The sequence below is a fragment of the Sinocyclocheilus grahami genome, unplaced genomic scaffold (genome assembly GCF_001515645.1).
Source record: "Sinocyclocheilus grahami isolate Dianchi unplaced genomic scaffold, SAMN03320097.WGS_v1.1 scaffold179.1, whole genome shotgun sequence".
NCBI classification, from domain to species: Eukaryota; Metazoa; Chordata; class Actinopteri; order Cypriniformes; family Cyprinidae; genus Sinocyclocheilus; species Sinocyclocheilus grahami.
In genome coordinates this window covers 436,381-454,501 of record NW_015505358.1, presented here as the reverse complement: position 1 = coordinate 454,501, position 18,121 = coordinate 436,381, and the positions used below count along the sequence as shown (strand labels likewise).

Sequence of the window (18,121 nt, the reverse complement as noted above, 5' to 3'; positions counted from 1 at the left end):
TTAAAGGGGTGGTTCATTGCGATTTCACTTTTTTAATGTTAGTTAGTGTGTAACGTTGCTGTTTGAGCATAAACAATATCTGCAAAGTTACGAAGCTGAAAGTTCAATGCAAACGGAGATATCGTCTTTTAAAATTCTGGCAGTTTAATGCCTACAAAAACGGCTGGTAGGGACTACAACGAGTTACTTCCTGGGTTTGTGACATCACAAACCCAGATAAAACCCGCCCTCAGGAAAAGGCAGCAAAGGGGGCGAGGCCATGCTGCGCTGCTTTAGAGAAGAGGAAGAGAAAACTAGAGGTGCACGTAAAAATCTGTTCTTCTAATGGATTCACAAGTTTCAAAATCAATGTTCTAAAGCAGCGGTTCTTAATACTGTTCCTCACGTCCCCTCCTCTGCACACGCTCTGCATCTCTCTCTCTCTCTCTCTCATTCAGCTCAGTGCGCGTGCAGTTGCTGTACTGTATTAAAGCTTTAATCAGGAAAAAACTGTATATTAATAGCTAACAGAAGCAGTAGCATTTACAAATAACAGCGTATCTAAAAGTATGAGACGACAACAAATAAAAAACATAGGCCTACCATTAAAAGCCATGCTTGCACAGGTTCTGCACGATCCTCTTCAATAATATCCTCTGCTTCTCAATCGGGCTCAAACTGATAAGCGATATTAACGATGCCGTTGTTTACAATACAACTGGAGCACATGACGCTGAGGTGAGGGGCAGGACGTTTAAACTCACACTAGAGGCGGTTTAGCCAATCACAACACACTGGGCTAGCTAACCAATCAGAGCCCATCGCCTATTTCTGAGGGAGGGGCTTCATAAAAGTAGGAAATGATCAGTGTGTTTCTCAGAGAAGGGACAGAGCGGTGTGGATTAAAGGTAAATAATGTGAAAAATAATGCGTTTTAAAAAAAACGAAGCATTAACACGTTAGACTGAACCCCATAAACACAATCAAGCCTAGAAAAAAAACAGTGAACCACCCCTTTAAGGCCATTTAGCCTTTTGTAATCAATGTCCACAACATTTTGTGTGTTCAAGTGTCACAAAAGTCATCATGTCTTGTATCATTCTGATGAGGTAAAAATTTGAAAAAAAAAATAAAAACGTAACATTTTTCAAAAAACACACCTTGTCAGAATATGGCTCTTCTGTGAGGTCAATGCCATCAGAACACAACTTTTCCTCCACTAAAGTCTCCAGGCTGGCCATTTTTCCAGAAAGAACTTTCTTTGCAGGTCTGTAAATGAGCGACTTGGAGATCCTGGGAATCTCCGGGCCAGAGTTTGACTTCGATGTGCTTGTAGAAACCTCCTTTCTCCCGAAGCCAGCATCAACGCTCTTCAATAACGGCAGTGGAAGAGGTTTTGGAGGAACTGGTGGTTTCATGCGCTGTGTGCATGGAGGAAGATCATCTACAGGCACCTCGTCATACTCCACCACTGAGACGCTGGAGGACAGCTGAGCTGCGTTTACAGTCTCTTCAGATGTGAGAAGATTCTCCTGACCTTGACTTGGATTCTCCTCAATACTTTTGGACACCATTTCTAAGCTATACAGCTGCTTTCTCTCAGGACTTTGGTGCAGATGAAGTTCTAGTGAGAAGTAAAGTTTCCTAAGCTCAGTTTGAGTAGACAGCTGATCCAGTGCACCGCAACTGCGACTCAGGAATCTTCCTCTGAACATGCAGTGGTTTCTTCTCAGATGTTGGACACCATTTCTAAGCTATACAGCTGCTTTCTCTCAGGACTTTGGTGCAGATGAAGTTCCTCTAGTGAGAAGTAAAGTTTCCTAAGCTCAGTTTGAGTAGACAGCTGATCCAGTGCACCGCAACTGCGACTCAGGAATCTTCCTCTGAACATGCAGTGGTTTCTTCTCAGATGAAGACTCTTGATGAAGTCGATCTGCAGTGGAAGTGGACCGTCCTGGCTGGTTTGTGGGTTCAACCTGCTGGAATGGCAGAGGGGTGGGATGGGAAACTCAGGGGAGGAGAGATGGCTGGACTCAAAGCCTGATGAGGACCTGCTTAAATGAGACGTCTTTTTGCCATTGCCTACGAGAAGATTCATGTAAAGAAGATGTGATGAAAATGACAACAACACGCAGGCAAAAATATGAGTTATACAAGTTTGGAACGAAACAACAGGATATATATATATATATATAATACTGTTATTCTAAATTGTAATAATATTTCATAATAATACTGATTTTACTGTATTTTGATCAAATAAATGCAGCTTAAAAATAAATGCAAATAGTTGAAAACAGTTGTGCTGCTTAATAATTTTGTTAATTCTTTTTTTCTTTCAGGATTCTTTGATGAACAGAGCATCAAAAGAACAGCATTTATTTGAAATATACATCTTTTGTAACATTATAAATGTCTTTACTGTCACTGTTAATTTCTTTCCAAAAAAATTAAAAAATCTGACTGACCCAAAACTTTTGAACAGTAGTGCATTTAACTTGAGAAAGATCATAGACTTGTGCAAAGTTCTGCATGCAAAGAGAAACTGGCACGTTATGCAAAGTGATGAAATATACAGTTTAAGAGGAAGCAGAACGTTCTGGATGGAAATGGACAAGAGCAGACAGGAATAAGCAGGCGGTTCAGGTGAGTAGATCATAGAGCGTTTTATTCCATAGCTTCTGTAAAAAAAATCTGACTGACCCAAAACTTTTGAACAGTAGTGCATTTACTTGAGAAAGATCATAGACTTGTGCAAAGTTCTGCATGCAAAGAGAAACTGGCACGTTATGCAAAGTGATGAAATATACAGTTTAAGAGCAAGCAGAACGTTCTGGATGGAAATGGACAAGAGCAGACAGGAATAAGCAGGCGGTTCAGGTGAGTAGATCATAGAGCGTTTTATTCCATAGCTTCTGTAATGACAGTGACTGACATCTCTCCTTCGGTCAGTGATACAGACAGAGCTCGAGTCCTGCGACCCATCAGAAGAGTTTCGTTCGGATCCATGCACACAGACTGTAGGTTTTTTAGCCACAGCTGCATGTACGACATTTGTGAATGTATCTCACAAAACCTGTCAAGAACATTTCCGGGTCATATATAATCCCAAAATCAGAGTTACATTTTGCTTAAAGAAACAAACACTATTTTTAGGACCGTTATGAACTTTTTACATTGTGAGATGTCAGGAATTAAACACAGTCCCCCATCAAACTGATTAAAAAGAATCTCAAAATTACTGTAATGCAAAAAATTATTATTTTAATTAGTTATTCTTTAATTAAGAATTAATACAAGAAATAAATGAATAATATTACAGATGAATTAATATGAACAAAAATATTTTTTTTATTAAATTCATCATAATGTTTTATATAATATAATATTATTAAAATCAATATTAAAACATTTCCGGGTCATATATAATCCCAAAATCATAAGCTATATTTTGCTTAAGGAACTGAAGACTATTTTTAGGACCATTATGCATTGTGAGATTGTCAGGATTAATTTCATATTCATTTTATTTTTATGTAAAATAATATTATTAAAATTAGTATTAAGGTAGTAACAAATGGTTTTTCTGCCTATATAGCTAACTTAAAAAAAGTATTATAGTAAGCACCATTTAAAATAACAGGAATTACACAAACTCAAAACTAAAACATCTGGATGCATTACTGTAATTAGAGTTTGCATTTACGTGTACATTTAGAGGTAAATGTAAATTTGAGGGGAAAATGTGTTTAATACATACAACTTAAGAGGGATTTAATTTAGTTTAAAAAAAAAAAGATTTTGGGTTGAAATGCGTCCTGGACATGTTTTCATTAGATTCGATCTTTTCATTGAGACTGAATTTCGATGCATTTCTAAAGACAGTTTGATGTCATCGCAGCTCTGATTGTATCTTCTGACTCGACCAGTGGAGCAAAATGTACACTTTTGTTTTGTACTGTAAATATATCTACTTTAGTCTCATATGTTTGCATATCACAAATGATTTTTAGGCACATCTAAAGATATTGTGCAACAATATATCATTTTTACTAGAAAAATATACACACACAAACAGCAACGTCTCACCAGCACAAGCAAAAAAAAAAAAAAATGACATGGTCAACTCTTCAACAAGGGCTCTTCACGTTCACATGGGCATGTTATGACTAGAATTATTCTAAACCAAAGCAAACGAACATTTATGTGATCAGAGTTTCAAGCTGTAACAGTGAATAATATTGATTCAGGACCAAACTTTGCCACTCATTTGGTTCAACACAAATTCAGCAAGCGCAAAAAAAAACTGTCACGCATCACGGTGGAAACGCGGTTCTCGAATGGAAATGGACTGAAGTGAAACCTCAACACAAAGTCACATGACGAGTAACTGATGCCGCGTTGTGGGAAATGTGGATGAGAGATGCTGTGGTCCCAGCGGAGGCACGTGTGGTCCTCACAGCAGAGAGAGGAATGAAAGCAGAAGACCGATCACAGACAGGAGGAAGAGGAGGGCTGGAGAGTCACAGATGAGGAAGGCTGTCATTACCGTTCTCCAGGTTCTCGTTGCTCTCGTAACAGCCCGAGTCCCGTGGAGAGTCTCCTGGCGGGACGCTGCTCTCAGACAGAAGCTTCTCTTGGGACTCCCCGGATGATCCCTCGCGCTCCGGGTCACTGTTACCTTCAGATGAAACAACATCTTCAGCTTAGATTGAATTATTATTTCTGAATATGTGCTGAAGACACAATGACCATAAGAGCAATTTACACCTTTTTCAGATTGCATTTAACATTAGAACTATTTTCTTTTCTTTGTATCACATTGAATGTTGCATCTGGCCTATAATGAATATTTGCAATGCTTATAGATCATTATAATTTATTTACATGATGTATGATGCTTTCAAGCAATTAAAATAATCATTTATGAAGCACATGCTTCATTTTTTATTTTTATGTTATAGGTTTAACGTAGGAGGGACAATAAAACATCATATTTTTTAATTTCATTTTCATTTTTCACAGGGTTTAGAAGTATTTTAATGAATAGTAAACATGTATATGGTAATATTATTATAGTAATTACATTCCTTACTGACTGACATTTTTAAGTGATTTTTGAGAAATCCACAAATTTTGCAATTCCAGGAATTTGATATGCATAAACATATATAATATTAAATAAAAATAGTTATCATTACAGATAAATACTAATGGTATAAATACATATAATATACTGTACACTAGAGTTCAAAGGTTTGGGGTCAGTAAGATATTTGAATGTTTTTGGCATTTATTTGATAAAAAAATACAATTGAAAATATTGTATGAATGAAATATTGTGAAATGTTATTGATTTAAAATAAGTGCTTTCTATTTAAATAATTTATTATAATTTAAAATGTAATTTATTTCTATGATTAAAGCTGAATTTTCAGCATCATTACTCCAGTCTTCAGTGTCACATGATCTTCAGAAATCATTCTAATATCTTTTGTAACATTATTAATGTCTTTACTGCCACTTCTGATCAATTTAATGCATCCTTGATGAATAAAAGTATGAATTTCTTTCCAAAAAAAATAATAAATAAATAAAATAAAAAACCTTTTAAGCCTAATTTGTCAATGGTAGTATAAGATTTATATAAAGTCTTTTATAATCAATATAACTGCCACGTCTTTTAGTGACTTTTTAGTGACCTATTCTTAAAAATGAGCAGTTTATCAGTAAGAACAATCTGTCAGGTTAGAGTTCAAAGGTTTGGGGTCAGTAAGATATTTGAATGTTTTTGGCATTTATTTGATAAAAAATACAGTAAAAACTGAAATATTGTGAAATGTTATTGATTTAAAATAAGTGCTTTCTATTTAAATAATTTATTATAATTTAAAATGTAATTTATTTCTATGATTAAAGCTGAATTTTCAGCATCATTACTCCAGTCTTCAGTGTCACATGATCTTCAGAAATCATTCTAATATCTTTTGTAACATTATTAATGTCTTTACTGCCACTTCTGATCAATTTAATGCATCCTTGATGAATAAAAGTATGAATTTCTTTCCAAAAAATAAATAAATAAATAAAATAAAAAACCATTTAAGCCTAATTTGTCAATGGTAGTATAAGATTTATATAAAGTCTTTTATAATCAATATAACTGCCACGTCTTTTAGTGACTTTTTAGTGACCTATTCTTAAAAATGAGCAGTTTATCAGTAAGAACAATCTGTCAGGTGTGTGTGTGTGTCTCTCACTGTCACACTCCTGCAGCAGCTCGACGGCGGTGAGCAGCATGGCTCTGTGTTGAGCATCTCTGATGTTCAGCTCGTCCAGATCTTCCTCTTCCAACAGTTTAAACGTGTCCAGATCCTCATAACCATTAAACAGAAATGTAGGCATGTGCTCCTGCGGGACCATGAACCAGGGTTATCATCATTAACTGAAACTAAAATCAATTTTTGTTAATTGAAATAAAGCTGAAATGCAATAAAAAGTTAAAAATCTCTTTTAAGCATTTACCAACACATTTTTAAAATCAAAAGTTGTATTTGTTAATATTATTTATTGGGCCTCTGCTAACTATGAACACTTGTATTTTTAATCAATTATAATAACAACGATTAATAAATACTGTAACAAATGTATTGCTCATTGATATTTCATGTTAGTTAAATGCATTAACTTAAAATTATAAAGCTGCGTTATTTCAAAGAGTTACCAAAATTACTAACTGGGAATAAAATGAATAAAAACTTAAACTGTAATATTTAAAATAAACGAAAACTAATTAAAAATACATATATAAATAATAAAAATGACATAAAATTACTAAAAATTTAACTAAAATTAATATCAAAAAGTATAAAAATAAAAGCTAATTCAAACCATTAATAAAAACTATATAATATTACAATAACACTGTGGTGAACATGGCAATACTAAAATAGTGCATTAAAAACTGTCAGATAATTATGCAATTGATTGAACGGAGCGTTATTGAGATTACTTTGAGATTGATGCGCTCCAGAAGCTCCTCCACAGAGGTCGGTTTAGGAGGGCGACCTTTCCTCCTCTTCTTCACACTGCGTTTGGGTTTCTCCTCTTCTTCATTCAGCACTTCCACGTAAATGAACTTAAACGTTCCCACTTTGTTACTGAGGAGCCCCATCCACGTGCCCATGGGCGGCTTACTGATGATGTCGATCAGATCTCCTCTCTGGAAGAGCAAACACACGCTACAGACGCAGAGCAACGGAAGCCGATGGGCAGTTTATTTCTGAGAGGCCAGGCGTCTGACCTTGAGTTTGAGGGAGTCGGTGTCATACGGGCTCGGGGTGAAGTCTGTGTGAACCAGAGCTCGGCCACAGAAAGGCCCTCTGTACGGCAGCTCGTCTTCATCACCGTCCTCTGATTTCACACTCTCACGGTTACTGGTGGACGAGTCTGTGGTGCTGACCGTCTGACCGCCTGCCAAAACAACTCTGTCGCTTTAAAAACGAACAAATAACCTGCTATTCTTTGAAGTACCATGTAAATACCATGGTATATGAATATGGTAATCATTTAGTACCACCATAGTTCTTTTTTAAATTTTTTTTACCATACCTATATTTATTACATAGCTTTCTGGTAAAATTCACAGTCAAACATTTCTGAATAATGACCTATAAAGAGCTGTTCATGAAGCACGGAGCTCAGACAGTCACCCTGGGACACGGTGAGACGTTTGTGCACCCCAGAATAGAGAGAGACACCCTCCTCGCCAGACGGGAGCGCTTCAGGACTCACAGGGTCTGGACGGGAAACAGAGCAGGTTTAAAGTCAACAGAAAAACTACACTGACCCTATTTACTTTCTTAATACATATCCCTGGTCTCAGTGCATGCTAGTCCAAATAAATCAACGTTTGACTTCATAATCATTCACCGAACTGTAATAACCTTTAGACTATGGCTAGCTGCTTAACTGTTTTGTGAATTTGCCCAAGAGTGATTTTGCTATTATGATAAAAACAGTTTCTGCATTCATCTGCACTGCTATTTCAGGTGTGATTTATGACATGAATATGTTCTGAAATGGATTCATCTCTCACCTTTTGAGCCATGTTTTTTGGCCTCATCAATTCGAATAAGTTTCTTTCTCACGCGTCGAGTTGAATTGACAAGTTTGTGAAGTCGACGAAAGGTGACTGACTCTTCCAGCTCATCTTCCGACTGTTCTCTCGACTGTATGGGATAAGGCACAGAAAACTGGTTCGGGTATAGTTTACTACTGATGAACACACAAAATAAAATATATATAAAATATCAAATGAAATAAAAAACAAAATAAAATAGACAAATATAAATTATAAAACCATAAAATAATTACAAAAAAGTCAAATAAAATAACAAAAACAAAAGAAAAAGAAAAAGAATTGAAAATAACAAAATAAAAAAAAATTAAAACTGGTTAGGGCATAGCTTGCTACTGATAAACACAAAAATAAAAAATTAAATAACAATATAAAATAAAATCATAAAATAAAAACAAAACAAATAATACAAAATAAAATAAATAATAATAATAATAAAAAATATATAAGATGAATTTAAATAACAAGAAAAAAGAAAAGAAAAAAAGGAAAGAAAAGAAATGAGGTTTACCATATTCAAGGTAAAAGGTCCATGCAGAGACTTTACATGTAATGGAAAGTATTTTGACTCATTGACCACATGCATTCAGTTGTCTTCAGCATATGGTAAACCAAAAAGCCTACGTATGCAAACTATAAAAATAGATGACGTGCACTCAATAGAGAAGTTGCAAATATTTCAGACTCTCAAACTCATGAACTTCAACATGCAACTCGTCCTGCAGTGTTTGTGCTCCAGACATGACTGATTCCTCAAATCATGTGAAATGTCAAATACAGTCAGTGTGAGACTATTCGAGTCTGAGTGTTTGCTAATATCTGCTATAAATGGCTTGAGAGTTGTGCTGCTACTTTACTAAATGATCAGACACACCGTTTTCACCTACCACCTAGACCATAAAACAGGTGAAGAAATCCCACAGACGCACACTGAGTCACATCTAGAGACCAGAATATCAGAGACATGAGGGTGCAGGACGCATCTCTAGCTTATTTTCAGCAGGTAGAGCAGCCTGTATTTCTCAGAATCATCTGTTTTAGCGGCAGACAGCTGTGGGCTCAGAAACCACACGCAGGAGAGACAGCCACATCTCAACTATAATTCCCCCAATACCGCATCATTTACGGTTCATACTTATAATATAGAATAGCACGTGTCTGACAGCAGGTGCTAAACATGTGTGGTTCTCGCCACACTTCAGACCCATAAAACATCACAGGACCTGAAATAAACCCAGTGAAATGTCAAATACAGTCAGTGTGAGACTATTAGAGTCTGCTATAAACAGCTTTTGTGTGCGAGTCTTAGAACTAAACTCTTTCAGCAGAGAAAGTCAAACTATTGTCATTAAAAATCTTTCCAACCCCAAACTTTTGAACAGTAGTTCAAATAATACCATAGTATTAACAAGGTGCATGTCGAAAAAAAGCATGGTATTAACATGCACATGTACAAAACCATGATATTACCACATAACCAACAAAATATAGTAATATCATAGCACTAGTTAATAAGTGAAATGATATGCTCAAATTCAGTTTAAATATCAGCAAACAAGTTTGTGACCTAAAGCTGGGTGAAGAGGAACATTATAATATATTTCACAGAATACACATTCAGGCTAGATTTATTAAGAAAATAATATTTCAGGTCAGAGCCGTGGCATTTGCACACATGCTCTAGGGAAGCTGAATCCATCTCATCTCGCTCTTTCAATGTGCATCTATGGGACTTTTTCATTAAATGCTGAAAAATTAAACATTTATTAAATGCTGCAGGACTACGCAGATGCTGAACAGATACTGAGTTTCAGAGGTTTGTTCATATCACTAACCGTAAAAGCAATCATAAAACTGATGCTCGTCTTTGCTAACACAACAACTAAAGTGCAAAAGTGATTTTTTTTTTTTTAGCATGCAACAAATGGTAAACAGTGGCTCTGTCCAGTGGAATTGGTGGAATGGATCCTGCATCCGAGCACTTTAATCACACAATCCCTGCACAAAAGAGCTGTGGGCCGCTGAAGAGAGCGCAGCCCTGCATTCAACTGGCCAAAAATGCACAATGGGGGGTTACAGCATTGATGGGATGAATAGGACCCGACCTGGAGGCCCAGAGGGGCCGCGGATCACATCTGGGACATGATGGGGGATGGAGAGGCGACAAATCCCACGGGTAGTGGGTGAAAACCCTGCTGGGAGTGTCTGTAGACAGAAGATCTGCCAATAAACAAGTTCATCACAACAAACACGGCTAATGGATGTTCACGCCTTCCATTTCCACGCGGGTGGCTTTGGGGGAGACCTAGATTTTCGCGAGAAGTTGACATTAGCAAACACAGAAAGTAACTGGGAAACTTACATTACAGTAGGAGGACTCGGTCATGGACGGACTGGGTGTGTCGGTCCAATCGGTCGTGTCCACGCTGTTGGACTGCTTGTTCTGCATTTCATACTCCTTCAGCTGAGGGACCGAAAGAAGCACGTTAGCGAATGTTTGAGAGAGTAAAATCAAGTCCCATCCTCAGTGGTGGACTGTAACAAAGTATTTCAGGAAAGTGTTTTAGGAAATTTTGACTTCTCATTCACTACATTCCAAATAAAGCAATAAGCCCCAAGAAGCCGTGGTTTACAGTGAATTTATAACAGCTAAGGGGCGTTGTTAGGCACGACGCTAACCTGAGTATAAAATGGCTTTTATAAAACGGTTATTCCATATACGTAGTAAGGTTTCACAAAACAAAACAGAGCAAATAAAGTGTAATGATATTAATAAAAACATTATTCTTCAGCCAAACAATGTAGTTCCTCAGAAATGGTTGTGGTTCCAACAAAGTGGTTGCCGAGCAACACACAAATGTAAACCAAGGTGTATGTTTGTAGAGTAATTTACAACAGCTTTGAACTTGGCTCAACCAATCAGAATCAAAGACCGGAACTCTCCGTTTTATAATGCATGATATCATACTTTTTACTTTGTGAACACGGCGATTCTTTCCAATGAACCTGTTGAATTGATTCATGAATCACACTGAACGATTCACAGCTGTTTTTGTGTAAACTCACTGATTCAATTATCCGGTCAAAATGAGCCAAGAACCAGGATGTCGTATTTTCGGAAATTTTTACTTCTACTTCACTACATTTCAAATAATAATATCATAGTTTTTACTAGAGCCCGACCGATATGGGTTTTTTGGGGCCAATGCCGATATTAGGGAGTAAAAAATATATCGATATATCGGCCGATATTCTTTGTGTATGTTATAGTACAGTACCAGTCAAAAGTTTGGACACTTTTTCCCATTCGTGTGTCCAAACATTTGACTGGTACTATATATAGAATACATTATATACATAAACAGAATATAAATATACATAAACACACAAATGTGGTGATGAAACACTTTGACGTGACAGAGATACGTAATGGAGGCAGGGCATTTAACAATTTAACAATAAAATGTATTATCCAAAATGAGTCTGACATCAGTGCACTGAACAGTAAATTTGAAGTTTATTCAACTTTAATTCAATTCAATTCCATTAAAGTTTTTCACTTTGGAACATTCATTCACGGATTTGCGCTACGGTCTTCACACACAGACTTACTAGAGAAGTGTGAAATAATATACCTCTGTAAATAAATACAAAATAAATTCACGTCTCGCGCACTTTAATGCCCTTTGAATGTAACGTGTATGTTCCCTTGGAACTGGAATCATGGTGGAATTTCATGTGAAGTCCACTTTGCAGGGCACTTACAGTCGAATAAGACAAGGCTTGAATGCTGCTGCCTGAACAAGAGACCTCCTTACTGAAGTGAAAGTGTTGACTGGTGTAACGTGCCGGCGGATCTCCACCAAATTCGGGGGGATCCCTTCAGCTCGAGGCGCCCTATCGAACGCCACCCTCCGCGCGTCAGTAGCCCCCCGGGATCGCTTGATCGGTCGGTGCTGGACCGCGAATTTAACCACCCCTAACTCCCGAACACCAGGGGCTATCGGCGTGGCGATGGTCTCATTCAAAAGCGGGCCTCTAGACGTACACTCGATTCGTGTTCGAGAGGGTTCCTCGAACGAGTTCCATCCGCGCCGTTACGGAGATATGGCCGCTCAAAGTTTCAATGATTTTCCATTGACTTAAGCTTTAAAGCATTTCATCCAGGTCGCCAGTCGGTCGGTGCTGGACCGCGAATTTAACCACCCCTAACTCCCGAACACCAGGGGCTATTGACGTGGCGATGGTCTCATTCAAAAGCGGGCCTCTAGACATACACTCGATTCGCGTTCGAGAGGGTTCCTCGAGCGAGTTCCATCCGCGCCGTTACGGAGATATGGCCGCTCAAAGTTTCAATGATTTTCCATTGACTTAAGCTTTAAAGCATTTCATCCAGGTCGCCAGTAGCAAACAATGGAGTGCGCTCTGCTGGACAAACTAAGTAATTACCCCATTTCAAGCATTTTATCTGTATTATATGTTCTGTAAAAAAAATGTCACGTCGGCGGCATATTCGCAGATATCGATATATCGGCAACAGGCTCATAACGGCCGATAATATCGGCAAAACGATATATCGTCGGGCTCTAGTTTTTACTCCATTTTACTCATAAAAACATGTAATTCCTCGTTGTTTCAAACTGAGGATATTGCCACCCACTCTGAGCCACGATAGCGATGTCTGATTTGTGAATGAGCTGATTCTTTCCAATGAACCTGTTGAACCAGTTCACAAATCGCACTGAATCAACAACACACTGATTCAATGATCTGGTCAAAACAGCCAGGAACCAGGATATTGTCCGAGACTTATTGCATATGTGACTGATGCTGTGAAAACTAAGTTAGAAATGCTGAATTTTAGTATTGCCTGTTGTAAATGAAAATCATATTTAGGTCACTGTCAGTTAGTTGTAAAGTAAACCTGCTGTAAAAGCCTGAGCTGTTTAAACCCATTGAAATGCTTAAATGTTGACATTCTAGGTCAGGGATTTTAGGTAAAATAATGGAGATGAATGCCTGTGAAACTTCCCCGCTGCTGTAGTGGTTCCAAATGATATAAAACTATTATATCTAAAACTGAGGATATTGCCACCCACTCTGAGCCACGATAGCGATGTCTGATTTGTGAATGAGCTGATTCTTTCCAATGAACCTGTTGAATCAGTTCACAAATCGCACTGAATCAACACCACACTGATTCAATGATCTGGTCAAAACAGCCAGGAACCAGGATATTGTCCGAGACTTATTGCACATGTGACTGATGCTGTGAAAACTAAGTTAGAAATGCTGAATTTTAGTATTGCCTGTTGTAAATGAAAATCATATTTAGGTCACTGTCAGTTAGTTGTAAAGTAAACCTGCTGTAAAAGCCTGAGCTGTTTAAACCCATTGAAATGCTTAAATGTTGACATTCTAGGTCAGGGATTTTAGGTAAAATAATGGAGATGAATGCCTGTGAAACTTCCCCGCTGCTGTAGTGGTTCCAAATGATATAAAACTATTATATCTGCATTGAGTTCCTCTTAAAATCTTAATGCATTTTGCCTCATTTGACGTCTGCACATTGTATATTATTTGAACCACATTTTAAAACAGATTTTGTTTTCCCTAATTTTTAAATAATATATGGTATTTTTTTCACTTGTTAACAGACTTGAATTATCAGTACTTCAATCTGATATTTTAGTATACTGAAGTTTCATGTTTTGATAGCGTATGATATGTTTGGGCAATAAAATATAAAGTTTGATTATTTACAAATCAATACATATTAAATGTCTGCACTAATCTTTCTTATTAGTGCTGAGTCTAATGACTAGTTTGACTAGTGCTGTCTAGAATAAATCATTTCAGTTCATCGATCAGTAGTCTTTACTTTTAATACTTGAGTACTTTTGTACTTTTACTCAAGTAAAATTGAAACGGAGTACTTATTACTCTATTTATTTTCAGTGGAGTAATATTTTATTAGGTTATCTGTACTTTTACTCAACTACTTGATTTGTGTACTTCATCCACCACTATCCATCCTACACTGTTTTTGTTGAGCATCTCGTTTTCTCAGAAATACATCACATTAGGAAAGTAAAATGGGTTGTGAACTGTTTCAGACCCGAGCCAAGGCTTCCTCCACTGTGATCATCTTCTCCTTCACCATCATCATCAGCTGGATGCGTTCTTCATCACTCATTGTGATCTCACTGGCCACGAAGCCCAGATCCTCTCCTGTGAACCAGAGGTCAAAGGTCATGCATATAATTTAAAGCAATATTTCATTAAAGATTGAACGGAATTGCGATTAGAATTGGGTGAAGAACCTTTCGGTGGCACTCGAACGCTCCCTTTCTGTGCCTTGCGGAAGTTTTGCCAGAACGATTTGTTTTTCTTTCTGTCCCATTTCCCTGCTGTTAGAAACAGTTTGAAACTCAATGAATGTCTGAAGAAGTATTTCTTAAGATATATAGAGTCAAAAGTTTGGACACATTTTTTAAATCAAGGGAATAAATTACATTTTAAGATATATTCAAATAGAAAACAGTTATTTTAAATTGTAATATTATTTCAAATTTTTTTAAATTGATTTTACTGTATTTTTGATCACATAATGCACACTTGGTGAACAAAAACAAACAAGCAACAAAAAACCACATCAAACTGCTGAACAGTAATGTTCGGAGTCTCTCACATGGCACGCAGGAAAAAGTGGCTAGTAGAGTAAATCGTGTGCATGATTTACTAATTCGTTCCCTCGATTTGCTAAATCGTGCGTTTTAGTACATCGAGGAAACAAATTAGTAAATTGTGCGCACGATTTAACAAATTGAGGGAACGAAATAGTAATTGTGTGCACATTTTAGTACATCGAGGGAACAAATTAGTCATTTGTGCGCACGATTTAGCAAATCGAGGGAACGAAATAGTAATTGTGTGCACGTTTTAGTACATAGAGGGAACGAATTAGTAAATCTTGCGCACGATTTAGCAAATTGACGGAACGAATTAGCAAATCGAGGGAACGAATTAGCAAATTGAGGGAACGAAATAGTAATCGTGTGCACGATTTAGTACATTGAGGGAACGAATTAGTAAATTGTGCGCACGATTTAGCAAATTGAGGGAACAAAATAGTAATCGTGTGCATGTTTTAGTACATCGAGGGAACGGATTAGTAAAATCGAGGGAACGAAATAGTAATCGTGTGCACGTTTTAGTACATCGAGGGAACCAATTAGCAAATCCAAATCGAGGGAACGAAATGGTAATTGTGTGCACGTTTTAGTACATAAAGGGAACGAATTAGTAAATCGAGGGAACGAAATAGTAATTGTGTGCACGATTTAGCAAATCGAGGGAACGAATTGTAATCGTGTGCACATTTTAGTACATCGAGGGAACAAATTAGTCAATTGTGCGCACGATTTAGCAAATCGAGGGAACGAAATGGTAATTGTGTGCACGTTTTAGTACATAGAGGGAACTAATTAGTAAATCGAGGGAACGAAATAGTAATTGTGTGCACGATTTAGCAAATTGAGGGAACGAATTAGCAAATCGAGGGAACGAAATAGTAATTGTGTGCACGATTTAGTACATCGAGGGAACGAATTAGTAAATTGTGTGCCTGATTTAGCAAATTGAGGGAACAAAATTGTAATCGTGTGCATGTTTTAGTACATCGAGGGAACGGATTAGTAAATCGAGGGAACGAAATAGTAATCGTGTGCACATTTTAGTACATCGAGGGAACCAATTAGCAAATCGAGGGAACAAAATAGTAATCGTGTGCATGTTTTAGTACATCGAGGGAACGGATTAGTAAATCGAGGGAACGAAATAGTAATCGTGTGCACATTTTAGTACATCGAGGGAACCAATTAGCAAATCGAGGGAACAAAATAGTAATCGTGTGCATGTTTTAGTACATCGAGGGAACGGATTAGTAAATCGAGGGAACGAAATAGTAATCGTGTGCACATTTTAGTACATCGAGGGAACCAATTAGCAAATCGAGGGAACAAAATAGTAATTGTGTGCATGTTTTAGTACATAGAGGGAACGAATTAGTAAATCGTGCACACGATTTAGCAAATTGAGGGAACGAATTAGCAAATCGAGGGAATGAATTAGTAAATCGTGCACACAATTTATTTATTTTTTCTTGCATGTCATGTGCGGGGCTCCGTAGTAATGTAATTGAAAAACAATTATTTGGGCCAGATAGTGAAAGAAAACAGTGTTAAAGTTGTCTGAGATGTGGAAAACATAATATAAAATAAGTGTAGGTGTGTCCAAAATCTTCACTGACAGTGAATTTCACAGGGTTCCCATACTTTTTGACCAATGAATTACACTACCATAACTAGACAAGATTGTCTAAATAATTTTATAGGGTATTAACAAAAGAACACTGTTTAACCAATAACACATTGATTATTAAATGTTGATTAGAAAAATGTACATTCACTCTTGACTTTTCCAGGCCTTGAAATCCCATTTTTAAAATTCCCTGATACTCCCACTGACTGTGTGAACCCTGATTTGAGTAGTTTTTATACAACAATCAACCAAACAGACACACAATACGGTACTAACCAGATCCGTCTTCAGAGCTGGATTTGTTCATTGATTGCCTGCAAGCAAAAGTACAAACATGAATGAACTCCAGCAAAAGCGTCTCTATCAAAACCATCACACCGTGCCTCATCTCACCTGCTCTCCCACATTATTTTCTTCATTTTTAGCACCTATCCATTGATTTCTAGTTATGTGTCTCTGTCCTAACTGGTGTCCATGCTGCCTGCGGGGCAGTGGATTAGATTCAGCTGTCTGTCAGAGCGCATAAAGACACATGCTACTGTCGGCCGCCACACCACACCTCACTGCAACAATGGAGGCATTTTCACGCACCGGAGGGGTTTTACAGCGACAGAGCAATCACATGGCTCATGAATTCCTCTCCCTCACTCTTTATTTGTCTTTCTCTCAGCTGACGCATGCAGCTGATGTTAGCATGTACCTGAGCTCTGTGAAGCTATGCAAACGTTTAGCTGTGTGAGGGCAGATATATGTAGAAACCGCAAGCAAACGTGCCTTAGCCCTGCATGTTCAGTACAACCATTAATAGTGATGATGTTACAAATAAACATTGATATTAAAAATATCTCCTTTACCAAGTAAAGTAACATAGTTAGTAATACAGCTTAGTAATATAGAATTCATCTGCATCGCCTATTATAAAACAGAGTATATGCTACTGCTTAAAAGTTTGGGAGCAGTACGATTTTTTTTATGTTTTTGTCCTTATGCGCACCAAGGCTACATTTATTTAATAAAAAATAAAATAAAATCAACAACATTATGAAATACTATTACAATTTAATAGAACAGTTTTGTATTTGGTGTATTTTAAAATGCACCAAAATGTATTTTAAAATGTAATTTATTCCTGTGATCAAAGCTGAATTTTCAGCAATGTTTTTGTCCTTATGCGCACCAAGGCTACATTTATTTAATAAAAAATTAAATAAAATCAACAACATTATGAAATACTATTACAATTTATTAGAACAGTTTTGTATTTGAATATATTTTAAAATTTAATTTATTCCTGTGATCAAAGCTGGATTTTCTGCATCATTACTCCAGTCTTCAGTGTCACATGATCCTTCAGAAATCATTCTAATATGCTGATTTGCTGCTCAAGAAACATTAATATTATTATCAGTGTTGAAAACAGTTGTGCTGATTAATATTTTTGTGTAAAACGTTATAATTTTTTTCTTGGTTTTTAATGAAGTTCAAAAGAACAGCATTTATTTGAAATAGAACTCCTTTGTGACATTATATATGTCACTTTTGTGAGTGAGTGAGTGAGTGAGTGAAGTGACATGTGGCCAAGTATGGTGACCCATACTTGGAATTAGTGCTCTGCATTTACCCATCCTAAGTGCACACACACAGCAGTGAACACACACAAACCGTGAACACACCCCCAGA

The 18,121-nt window shown here is 37.0% G+C and overlaps 1 pseudogene; it reads right to left on the bottom strand.

Moving 5' to 3' along the window:
• LOC107594111 (SAM and SH3 domain-containing protein 1-like) overlaps nucleotides 1-18,121 on the bottom strand; it is a 122,641-nt pseudogene that overhangs the window by 4,940 nt on the left and 99,580 nt on the right.